This window comes from Aulonocara sp. 'chitande type north' Nkhata Bay, linkage group LG3 (genome assembly GCF_057382095.1).
Source record: "Aulonocara sp. 'chitande type north' Nkhata Bay isolate Kocher_YH1m ecotype deep benthic linkage group LG3, A_spYH_male_GT1.1, whole genome shotgun sequence".
Lineage (NCBI taxonomy): Eukaryota > Metazoa > Chordata > Actinopteri > Cichliformes > Cichlidae > Aulonocara > Aulonocara sp. 'chitande type north' Nkhata Bay.
The window spans coordinates 5,562,707-5,574,387 of record NC_141346.1 but is presented as its reverse complement, the minus strand read 5'-3'; the positions used below and the strand labels follow the sequence as shown (position 1 = coordinate 5,574,387).

The following is an 11,681-nucleotide window of genomic DNA, read 5'->3' as shown; positions in this document are numbered from 1 at the left end:
AAGTTTAAGTGTAAAGTTTGTCTTTAATTTCTCGAGAGTATGAAAGCTGGTTGAGATGACACTCAGCACAGGTGTAGAGCAGGTGGAGCAGAGGAAGAAAGTGTCACGTCGACTCTCAGGGATGATTTTTAATGATTTTTTTAATATGATCCAATCAGGCTGCTTGTATGTGTGCGCGCGCCCGTATGTTTGGTATGTGAACGCGCGTCCACGTTTGTGATCAGCGCAGGAGAAAAGACTTGTGCGGCGGACGAGAGGCGGGTGTCTCCACCGCGGCTCACAATCACGGCTCACTGTCCCGCGGTCCCGTGAAGCCTGAAGAGACGAATTAATTTAGCGCTGGGACTGGAACTAGTGTTCTAGTTTGTGTTTATCACGGACTCTTTAGGGCGCTGCACACTCGCTCTCTCAGCACATTCGCGCTCAGAAAGAAGCGCGAATCGTTAAAGCAGACTAACGTGGAAACAGGTGAAGAGACGAAGGTAAGCGATACGGTTCGTCACTGTGAAATCCAGCTTCATGGCTTTAACACTGAACAAATCCGGTCCGCGCAGGCTCAGAGACAGACTTCATCCTTTTACTTTAACCGTACATGAAAAATGAAGCTGAGACAGGAGCTCAGTGTCACAGCTGGAACAACATCAGCTGACATTAAAGAAAAGCAGACATTTGTTCCCTGATAGCAAAGATGGAGATGGAGAGCGTGAGGGAACTACAGAGAGGAGGACACAGGCTGCCCTGTGATTACACTCCACACAGTATCATTAACACTAATGAAAAGATAAAGTAATAAGTTACTGTAGCTCTCAGTTACAGCCTCATGTTTACTCCACATCCGTCTCTTTTCAGACATCAGCAGGAGGGAGGACGACCCCCCAGTGTGAGGACGACCCCCACCACATGAATGGGGGACAGGAGGCGCAGCTTCCAGCCCAGCCGGTAGGAAAGTCCTCCTCAACTTCTCTGTAACTATGGACTCTGCCTGTTGCCATGCGTGCAAGCGTTTCGGTCCACAGTGATGTCAGTCAGTGCTTTTTAAAGATGTGCAGGGTGTGAAATCTCCTGTTTGATTGTTAAATGTTCGTTCACTTTGTTTGTGCTCCAAATAAATTCACTTCATAGATGAAACAGTTCAATGTTGCCTCTGGTTTTGGTTCTGTGCCCCCATGAAAAAACACCCAGAGCCCACCCTGGTAAATCTGGCGTGGAAACGCCACTGCTGTCAAAATGTGTCTTCATGTATCAAATATATTATATAAAAATGCTCTTTCCACTCATGTTCATGTCCTTTTTCTGCACACTGAAATCTCAGGCAATGCTTAAACAAGAATATATCCAAAACCATAAAGATGAGAGCCTCAAATCACTGCTTTTACTTCTCGCGCTTGAATCAGGATCTGTCATTTAGCACAGAGACTTCAAACAATCAAGCGGTCCTTCCAAATCTGATATTCGAGCACACGGTAATAAAAACACTTGACATGTGGAAGATAATTAGCGCCGATGTCTGAATCTTCACAGAAATGCAAAAATAAACACGTAGAATAGAAAAGAAAACAGCAGATTTTTGGTCACATAAGAGAAGAAAACGCTGTTTTCATTTTCTTTCCAACATCAGAAGAGTCTAAATGATGCACGCGTGTAGAAACAGACACATATACCTGTGCATGAACACTGCTGTGCAGACAAAACACAGGATTTCCATCTTTCTCATGCAAACACTCACCTACAGAAGTTGTAAACAGGCAGAGAAGAATCAAAGCCAGCAAAGCTTTAGTGGACATGTTTGTGTTCTCAGCAGTGGAGGTGACGCTGCTCAGAGCTCCTTCTTGCTCTTGGGAGCAGGACACAGGGGTACAGACCTTTATACACTTGTGCATGTGTGTGTGTTGACAGCAGTCACATGCTCATGATGCATCTATCCATCACTGTCACACTCACTGTTTCCACCAGCGCATCCACCCAGCTGAGCAGCTGCGTACCTGTGTGTACATTCATACATGCAGCTGCTCAGAGTGACGTCAGGCTGCAGGTCAGTAACCATGGTTACAGGCGACGCTCTGAAACTTATGATCAAAGATGTCAGGTTATTGTTTCCATGCAGAATCAAGACTGAAGTCAAACAAATCCACTGTATGTCTAGATAGTGTGTTAGTGTCATTTCCATGGTAACACTGACTATAAAAACAAAGGCGATCCATCAGTCCAGATCAATAATGTGAGCTCATTTAAGCGCACATGTATGTATTCAGAGAGGTTGATGTACTCGGTCCACCGATGGCTACTGACATCTAGTGGACATTTGATGACATTACATCAACAGTTTGTGTGAAATGAATAAAATGCAGATGTACTCTAGAAATAAAATACTGCAGAACTAAATAGAACACATTAATTCACACAAGGGGAAGTCATGTGACTGTGATGACAGATCAGCGCCATCAGAACACTGACTGATCTGCAGTCTGTGGCATGAAACAGTCATTCATCACTTAGCTCTCTGTAACCTGATGGAGTCAGTGTGTAAAACAAGGTGATGCAAAGATCTGGATGGAGCAGAAGAAGAGCAGACGCAGAGTTTCAAAGGCGCCATCATGGCTCAATAATATCAAAATAATACAAATAATAACAAGTGGCAGGTTAGCCTTCTTAGACTGTGAGATTTCCATCAGTAATGGGGGACGTCTACAACCTGACGTGTACCGTAAACCTACGCATATGGATCAGTATTTAAGGTTTGACTCTCATCATCCACTGGAGCACAAACGGGGTGTCATCAGGATGCTACAACACAGAGAAGAAGAACAGCACATCATAAATCTGATTATGGAAATTTTGTGTGAAAACTCCAAGAAGTTTGAACTTTTCCATAGAAACGTTAGTAAATGAGGCCCACACAGGTGATGACTTCATGCCTGCTGATCGCTAATCTGGAAATAAAGAGGAAGAGTTAGACGGAGCCGTGTGTGCAGCAGGGAGATGAGCGCTGTCATGAAGTGTGACTGCTTCCAGCCTGCAGTCAAACTCCACCTTCAGGATGTTTCAACAGACCCACACCTGTTGACCATCGCACCATGAAGCTGCCTCCATTTAGAGCAGTCACGTACTCTGAGCGCCTTCTCGTCGGGTCTCCTTCGCCTCATCGTGTTTCCCATAAAGGAGGAGGAGGCCTCTTTGTTGTTCTGGTTCTCTCCTTACATTTAACCTTGCACCATCCTCAGCGTCCTTGTCTCCTCCCTCCTCGTGTCTCAGGTGAAGCTGCCACAGAAACTTGCCGAGCTTGTGGGATTCATCTGAGCAGAGCCTTGAACTCAGACTCTCCTGTCTTCTTGTCACACAAGCCTAGTTAAATAAAGTTTTTTTGTCCTCATGTGAACAAACTGAGTGTGTGTGTTGAAAGCAGCTGCTGTGTGTGTGTGTTTCACTTCTTGTTGCATACTAAAACACACACACTCTCTTTCAGTTCAGTTTAGTGTGTGCAGCCAAACATCACGGCAGACTGCCACAGAGTTCAGCTTCCTCATAGTTTCACACGTCATAAGCCTTCGCATCACTTCCTGTCCTCACAGGAAGCTAAACACAGACGGAGGAGACACTCTGTCTCTCACAGCAAGGAACGCAGCGTTTGTCAGAGCAACACATGCTCTTAAAAAAACAAAATCAGTGTTTCCAACTGTTTCTCAGTGTTTCACAATAAAAGCCTTGTTAGTACAAAACTGTCCAGCAGCTATTAGGAGGGCCTTTAATTTGAAATGGATGGAAGAGGAAGCAGAAAAGGTCAGCCAGCTTCAGCGGTCCGAGGTCAAAGGTCATGTGAATGAAGAAATGTTGTTCATACTTATTTATATACTTATAGGTTATTTTTTTCTGTCTGAACTGGCAGGAAGTCCTCTGTGAGAAGCAGGAAGTCCCACTTTTGTTGTTTTTGGTGACTTTCAGAAATCTTCCAGCCGCTATAAAGTAAAGTGATGCAGGTAACATCGCTGTGGCAGATGGAGGGCTCCGCTTTCAAATTAACATGACATCAAATATGAAAAGACATCTGTGTAAAGAAGGATGTAAAACATGGACAAAGATCTGCAGGCACCTACTGTTATGTGATTATTATTAAGAGGAGCTAATATGGGATAAAGGTCCTCTTTCCTTATAGTCCCTGTTAAAAATCTGTTGATAAAAATTAATAATCTTTTAAATGGTTGAATGTTTTCAATAAAATAAAAACTATGAATCAGTTAAACAGCTAAGAGAGGTGGGTGAAATAAAGGCTTTTAGTCTGAGGCAGCATGAAAGTGATTTATTAGAGAAAGTTTTAAATCATGATTAAAGCACTGATGGACGGGGAGCTTTGTGTGAGCACACCTGCAGGGACGAGGCTGCTGGCTGGAAGTTATTACTGAGGCTGGTCATAGAGATCAATCAGAGAGACGATCTGGATAAATATCAGCACTTATTCATTCAGTTTTATTAACATAGCATCAAATCACAGCAACAGTTGCCTTCATGCACTTTACATTGTAAAGACTCTACAATTACACTGTTACAGTTAAAGCTGCTGTATCTAATGATCTGTCTGAGTTGTTGCTTTTTTGTGATCAGCATGGAAACACGTCTATGGAGAGGAAATCCAGCTGCTGACGGTCACATCTGCATCATTTTAGCTACAGTGTATGTTTCAGTGTCAGAACTGAAGGTGGAGCTTTGTGTGCGTCAGGGTGAGGCTGCAGCAGCCGCCTCCAACCGAGTAAAGAGGTTCAGACTCAGCAGCTCTGATCATTCATTGGAGTCAGCACAGAGTGTGGAGACATCTAGTGGTGGTGGAGAGAAGTGCAATCAAAGCTCTGCTTGCGAATGTAGTTACTGTAAGATCACTGATGGAGCTCTGTGATTGGTGGATTGTCCAAACTGAACTCAGTGGTAACGTTTCCTCGTCCTCTGATGAACAATGGAAGGACGGATCAGCTGATCAGCAGTCAGGATGTCGTGACACGAGTACTGGATCCAAATTTGATGTTCTTTTCTCTGACCAATGAAATCTGACCTGGAATTTGGGAAAAGTCTTGGAAAGTTGTTTTCTTGCATTAAGGATTCTGCTCACAGACTGGGTGACCTTTGACCTTTAACCCCTGAGCTTTGTATTGAGCTACAAAGTTCATACCCTGCTTCTTTTTCCAGTTGAAAATATTGCAAAAGTTAATTTCCACAGCAGAGCCTGACACAGCGCTCCACACCTTCACCTTCATCACATTTGTGCTTCCTGAAGTCCAGCTGCTTCCTAAACTTCCAGACTTCTAACTCAAAGAGAGGAGATCACTCCACTGCACTGCAGACAGATTTCAGACCTTCATGAATTCCTTCTAAAGCCTGATGTGGCTTTGCTTCCTGCTACATGACACATTTATTCACACCTTATGAACCAATCAGGAGCCTCCTACCTGTTCCCACAGACGCCTCATTAATAAAAGGAAATCAGTGTTTCTATGAGCCGAGGAGCTGAACTCAGACTTTTCACTCATACCACGTCTTATTTCTTCCTTTTGTAACAAGTGTCACCTGGCAGTTTGTTGCTCTCTGCCAGGTGATTGGCTGAAGAGCTTCGAAAAGGTAGTAGGTGTGTGGGGTGAGGTCTGTGGAAAAAACCAGAGGCGATGAATTCACTCGAGTGCGAGTGGGTATATTGTGGTGTGACCACGAGTTTTAATAGAAGAATTGATCAAATCCTAGATCGACTGCAAATTGATCAGTATTGTAGGTATATTGACGGCTTGTTTTAGTTTTGTGATTTTGAATGGTTTAATAAAACTGATATTTTATTGGGTAACATTTCAATCGATAATGTTGTTTGTGTTTTTCAGCTGTCCTGTCTCTGCCTCTCAGTTTTCCGTTCTTTTGATTGATTTGTAACTTTGTGTTGGTTAGTCCGTCCAGCCGTAAGGGCGGTTGATGATTGAGTGAGTTGTGTAAGGGCGGACTAACCTCCCTTTTTGTTTTTTGCTTATTTGTTTGTGCCACTTCCCTTTATCTCCCAGATTGCAGGTCATGCATAGCGCTGATTCCCAGCTGTGCTGAGACTCAAATTGTTTGCAGTGCATACCCGCAGGTAAATCGATTGCAGTGTCTCTAAACAGGGTGTGACGGTTTGCAGTGTTGTGTTATTTTTCACCGTTTGTGTGGTAAGTGTCATGTGCAGCTGGGATATCAGCAGGATGTGTTGCAAGGCCTGTCTGGAAATAACTGGGAAATTGTATGTTTTACTAATGTAATAAATAAATGATCAATTTATTTCCTTGCCCCTCCTACCTCCTACCTTGTCCTCGGTTACACTTTATTGTATTTATTTATTTTACCTTCACACAGTTTATTCAGGTGTAACAGTGATTTTATTTCTTTATGTAGATATTTTATATTCTGTAACTGAAATTGTCCACGTTTGATCTTTACCTCAAAGTGACACATGGACTCTGTCTGTGTCCTCAGTTTCCCAGCATGCCTCAGCTGTGGAGCTGTATGAGGGAGAGTTGTTTGTCCTGCTGCCCTGTGAGTTTCCCACTTTTGAACTGGACAGCCCCACAGTGGTGTGGAGTCGCTCCGACCTCAGTCCTCCAACCGTCCACCAGCTTCAAGGAGACAAACTGAAAGATCCAAACCAGCGTTACAGCGGCCGAACATCCATGAAGACTGACGCTCTGGAAACTGGAGAGCTCAGCCTGAACCTGACCAACCTCCAACTGTCTGACAGCGCCACCTACACCTGCTCTGTCAGATCATTTAGACTGAGAATGGAGACTGAGAGATGTCCCACTGCAGGTCAAAGGTCAACATCAAACCAAAACTCTGCTGTAGACAATCACAAATTGAGAAATTGATCTATAATGTTGATGTAATGTTGGATCTAAGCTGGGTTTTCTGAGCTTTGGTTCCACAATGGGATGTTTAAAAACACTGGGAACACTCCAGTCTGAAGAAAAGCACTGAAAAGATTTACAACCCAAGGACCAATAGTGTCAAAGACTTTGCTACAAAGCTTTGAGGGGAGAATATCTGAGGGAACTGAAGACGGCTTCTTTTTATCTACCAGGGTCACCATATCATCAAATGTCACAGGTGTAAAAGTAGACCAGGAGTGAGATGCCAGAACAAGAAAGCTTTGGGGAGATTTGTCATTGATTGTTTTGATCTTATCAACAGAAAATCAGACTTTTGTTGCTGTCTGCTTTATAGGTGAGGCAGCTCGAGACACAACAGTCAAACAAAACTTTTCTGATATGAACTGTTAAATGGGTTCAAATATTGAGGGTGAGCACAAAAACAACAATTGGTCCAGAAGAGTTGGTCAAACAATGATTTAATGAATACACGCAGTGTGGGAGATGAACACTGTAAAACATTCAGCATCGATCTCGCCCCAAAATTACACATGCAACTGTCTTATAGCATCAGGGAATATTTTCTGACGCCTCCTCTTACGTCAAACAGATACAATACAGACGTAAGTTTCAAACCACAAATGTTCTGTTGACTTTTGACACATGGGAAAAGAACATTTTCTCCGTCTGTAGGCCAGGTGCATTCTGTTGACGTCTAACTTTTCGCTTATCTCCTGAAAACATGAAAAATTGTGTCTGCCACTCTTACCCAAAACATGAACTTAACTACTGTGTGTGTGTGTGTGTGTGTGTGTGTGTGTGTGTGTGTGTGTGTGTGTGTGTATCGACCTCACTCGAACTCTGACTTATGAAAAGAGAGGCCAATTCTCATGTGGATAATAACCGAACTGAAAGTATGTATGTAATAGGTTGACTGCACCTGTAATACAAGTTTTAACGTAAGGCCAACAGCTTCAATAAATGCTTTGATGAAATGATAATTAATGTAATGGTAATGATGATGGTTATGAAATCATCAGTAAAATATTTCCCTGATCTCCACACTCCCGCTTTTGACCTCTTGACCACAAGAGGTCACCATACGTTGCGCTGTGTCACTCCTCGACCCACTCAGCTGCCTCCATGTCCATCAATGGCATCATGGGCCCGGGTCACCGTTCCCAGGTCCACTGCCCTCGCTCTGACCCTCTCTACCCGTCCTCTGGCCGAGGGACTGAGACAACACCCTCTGAGACATGAGGCAAAAACAAACACCTTTCCCTACTACGCCTCCCTCACTTATTATGTTCCTCAATTGGTCTCTTAATTATTCAAACTTGGTTCAAGCTATCATGTTTGGGACTCTCTAATCAAAAGCGAGCCTGACTTATGGCCTTGGCTCCCTATTTCGTCTGCCTTCAACAACGGTGGGAGTGAAGCTCCCGTGGAATGTGCTCTCTGTCTCCTCTACTATCAGACAACAAGGTCCTGACTCTCTGAAAACAGCATTTCTTATAACTCAGCAGTATAATGCATCATAAACAATATCATTCATACACAATAAATCAGCAGTCTAATGTAATGCAAATCAGTTTAACAAATGTAATCGTTATCACCTTCTTCTAAGTCAGGAGAATAATGCAAACTAAGACTACATAATAATTTCACAATCATTAATCAGGGGTATAACGTGGCATAAGATAATATAATAATCTCACAGAACCTAGAAAAATCAGAGCAGCCATTTTCACCATTTCATTTAAGGAGAGCATGAGATCTCTGAGAGAGCCTGTGCACTTCCACTTTAGTTTTCTTCCATAGTCATTCAGCTTTGTGACACATTCTCCTTAAGTTTAAAATAGACGCGTTTATCCAACGGCGTGTCCTCAAGTGAATTTCAAAAAAGGCGCAGTTATGGTCTCTCAAACGGACATCCTCCTCAGACACGTTGCTAATGCTGAAGCCCAAAGTAAAGAGCCGTGTGAGGCATGGCCGACTGTGGAGGCTCAGTCTGTCTGTTCTTCTGCTCTTCATCCAACATGTCTGCAGCACTTTACAGGACGCTGCAGACTAGTTACCAAAGAACGAGTCAGGAACACATCAGGAACAAACTGAGACACAATCTGACTGAGACTAGAAGACAAGGAGGGACAGGGAGGTCATGTGACCACCACAGCTGATGGATCATGGTGTCTTTTGTTGTCCTCTCAGTTTACAAGGTGGAGGTGGATTCAGGGGTGGAGTCTGTCCTGCTGCCTTGTAAAGCCACACTTCAGCTGCTTAAAGACGTTAGAGTGGAGTGGAAGGACATGAAAGACAGGAAGGTCCACGTGTATGAGAACAGCTCTGACAAGAATAAAGAACAGGATGAAGTTTACAGAAATCGAACGAAGATGAATGAAGACCTGCTGACAACTGGAGACCTCAGTCTGAGCCTGAGAGAGAGAGAGACACAAACACCTACACCTGCACCATTAGCAGGGAGGGAAACATCCTGCTGAAGAAACAAGTGCTGCTTACTGTCAGAGGTCAGTGCTGTAGATACAGGTTAAAGGTCAAACTCATTGTGACGGTAGGATCATTATCTCCATCCATTTAATCCATAGATCCTGTTTGATGTCTGTTTGTAATAATGACAAACTGGAAACAGAACTTTACAATTGTTTCTTTAACCGCCATGGACCTGGCGTCCACATGTTTGGACATCACATTTTGGGACGTCTAGACCAAAATACAAAAATTTGCTCCACGAGGGCCTGATATCCACTAACGAGGACATTATACTGCTGCTGTTCTATCAAAAATTTAAACGAATGTCCTCTCATGTGGATCTCATTTTTCTCAGAGACAAAAATCGGGTAAAAAAAAATCTGGAAATTCTCTGTTTTTGCATTCTTCAGGTCCCAATCAGCCCAAATAGCAAAGAGAATTTAAAAATGCATGCCATGTAGGAGTTCGGGTCTTAGGAGGTTAAATATAATATTTATTGGAGCATTAAGACAGTTATTTGGAGCACCTTTGGCTGAATGATCATTTTTACATCCACGCAGCAGCTGACAGGAGAAACAATCCCATCAGACTGTGATCAGCTCAGCAGCTGCTTCTAATGTGCTGTGCTTTGTTACCTTCTGCTCTGCATCAGCTTTCTCCGCAACTGTGACACCTGCTGCTGTTTGTACACCTCATGCTGTGTTTGCTGTTCTCTCAGAGTGTCGGGTGGAGGTGGAGGAGGGGGCGGAGTCTGTCCGGCTGCACTTCAGAACCACAGCTCAGCTGCCTGAAGACACTCGGGTGGAGTGGTGGCACCGTCCTGAGAAGCCTGACAAACAGGAGCGGCATCACAGAGACCGAGTGAAAGAAAGACGAGCGTGTGAAAAGCGGACGGTTCAGCCTGACCCTTAAACGCCCCACAGAGAGCCAGATACAGCTGTGTGGCCTGGAGCCAGGAAACATCATCAGAGTCGTGCTGTTCACAGTTACAGGTGTTTGTTCACTGTCACTTGGTTCTCTCTGCTTTCACTTATTATTTTATGGTGTTTGTGTGAAGCTGCCTGCAGGGAGAGATCAGCACATCAGGAACAGAAGCAGCTCCGTTGACTCCTCTGATGGCTGAAGTTTGATCTGTGTGTTCTTTGGTTATTGATCAGTGATGTCAGAGTGGAGCCGGTGTGATGGTATCAATTATACTGGAAACGCTTCATTTTCTCCTACTGATCAGTTTGTGTCGTTACTCTGTACTCATGTCCTGTTTAAAGCTTTGTGAGTGTCAGGTGAGCAGTGAGCATGAGTGGGAGCCGTGGACGCTGCTGCAGGAAGGCTGCGTGTCATTTATTTGTGTGAGTTTAATCCAGTAAAGCTAATAAAGAGCTACTCAGACGTTGTTTGTGAGTCTTTCAGGTGATTCAGTTTTCACCTGCAGCTCAGCTGTTATTACGGCAACAGCATGACGATGATGAAAGGAGGATTAGACATCAGTCTGTAGTTAGCTAACACAGCTAACACACAAACTCCTGCAGCTTCCTCACCGGCTGGTACCAACGAGTCTCACCTGTGAGGTGGACCGTTACCTCCTCCTGGACCTCAGGGACACAGCAGGACTCCCCTCAGTTACTACATTCACTCATGAAAACGTCTTTAGCTGATTCTACATTAGAAAATGATTTTAAGAATAAATGCAGTCGTGAGTATGTGTTTAAACCAGCTGGTAGACAAACAGCTTTTTGCAGCTACAGTATAATTACCTGTGTGGGTCCAGTGACAGGACATCCTCACCTGGAGGTGCGTGACAGAAACCACAGCAGAGACCTCTGTGTTTAAGAAGTGGACGGTTGGATATTTTGTGGCTTCCTCTCACTGAATGTGCCAAAAACTAAAGACAGGATTATGGATTTTAGGAAGTCTTCTTATAAGTCATCACCTACAATTATTAAAGCTGCTGGTCTCCAGTTGAAAGTTGAATGTGTTGTGTCTTTCTGCATCGCTGCCTTGTTTGGCAACACGACTGAAGAACAGCTTTTGGATTGCCAGCAAACTCTCAGGGTGATGGCAAGACAGACTTTTAGCCATTTATACCAAACATGCTGAGGAAGGCTCGTGTTAATTTCTTTAACCATCTACTTCACAGTCAGTTTGACTGAAACCTTTACACGTGCCTGCACAGCACACCTAAATATAGGAGGTCATTAGCCAGACTGACGGCATGCTTAGGTGCAAACCCCGGAGTCAAACACATGTAATTAAATGTAAGTGTTCAGAATACTGCTCTTCTATTGCACCATGTTCATTCACTCATCAGCTGTTAAATCATGACTCTAATGG

General features: G+C 43.8%; 1 long non-coding RNA gene and 1 pseudogene across 2 annotated transcripts; both read left to right on the top strand.

Moving 5' to 3' along the window:
- The first annotated feature begins 249 nt into the window (after positions 1-249).
- LOC147333640 (uncharacterized) lies at positions 250-6,601 on the top strand. The gene is made up of 3 exons (XR_015128389.1): positions 250-482; positions 850-939; positions 6,475-6,601. It is a non-coding gene; the product is annotated as an uncharacterized LOC147333640 (long non-coding RNA).
- A 2,250-nt stretch (positions 6,602-8,851) lies between these two features.
- Positions 8,852-11,271, top strand: LOC147333639 (uncharacterized; annotated as a pseudogene). The gene is made up of 3 exons (XR_015128354.1): positions 8,852-8,951; positions 9,075-9,391; positions 10,072-11,271. The product of XR_015128354.1 is annotated as an uncharacterized LOC147333639 (transcript).
- The last annotated feature ends 410 nt before the right edge of the window (positions 11,272-11,681 follow it).